General features: G+C 38.9%; 1 protein-coding gene across 2 annotated transcripts in view; it reads right to left on the bottom strand.

The window, feature by feature from the left end:
* Positions 1-767, bottom strand: part of LOC110460823 (solute carrier family 23 member 1-like) — a 100,570-nt gene that overhangs the window by 75,225 nt on the left and 24,578 nt on the right. The window lies entirely within an intron of this gene.

Genomic DNA, 767 nt, shown 5'->3' on the forward strand with positions numbered 1-767 from the left:
TGGTTAAGACACTTGTGTGTAATGTATCTGTCACGGTTATAACACTTGGGTGTAATGTATCTGTCACGGTTAAGATACTTGTGTGTAATGTATCTGTCAAGGTTAAGACATTTGGGTGTAATGTATCTGTCAAGGTTAAGTCACTTGTGTGGAATGTATCTGTCACGGTTAAGTCACTTAGGTGTGATGTATCTGTCACGGTTAAGTCACTTAGGTGTGATGTATCTGTCACGGTTAAGTCACTTGTGTGGAACGTATCTGTCAAGGTTAAGACATTTGGGTGTAATGTATCTGTCACGGTTTAGTCACTTAGGTGTAATGTATCTGACAAGGTTAAGACACTTGGGTGTAATGTATCTGTCACGGTTAAGTCACTTGTGTGGTATGTATCTGTCAAGGTTAAGACATTTGGGTGTAATGTATCTGTCACGGNTGTAATGTATCTGTCACGGTTAAGTCACTTAGGTGTAATGTATCTGTCAAGGTTAAGACATTTGGGTGTAATGTATCTGTCACGGTTTAGTCACTTAGGTGTAATGTATCTGTCACGGTTAAGTCACTTAGGTGTGATGTATCTGTCACGGTTAAGACAGTTAGGTGTAATATATCTGTCAAGGTTAAGACATTTGGGTGTAATGTATCTGTCACGAATGAGTCACTTGTGTGTACTGTATCTGTTACTGTTTAGTCACTTGTGTGTAATGTATCTGTCACGGTTAAGGCACTTAGATGTAATGTATCTGTCAAGGTTAAGACACTTAGATGTA

This window comes from Mizuhopecten yessoensis, unplaced genomic scaffold (genome assembly GCF_002113885.1).
Source record: "Mizuhopecten yessoensis strain PY_sf001 unplaced genomic scaffold, ASM211388v2 scaffold10483, whole genome shotgun sequence".
NCBI classification, from domain to species: Eukaryota; Metazoa; Mollusca; class Bivalvia; order Pectinida; family Pectinidae; genus Mizuhopecten; species Mizuhopecten yessoensis.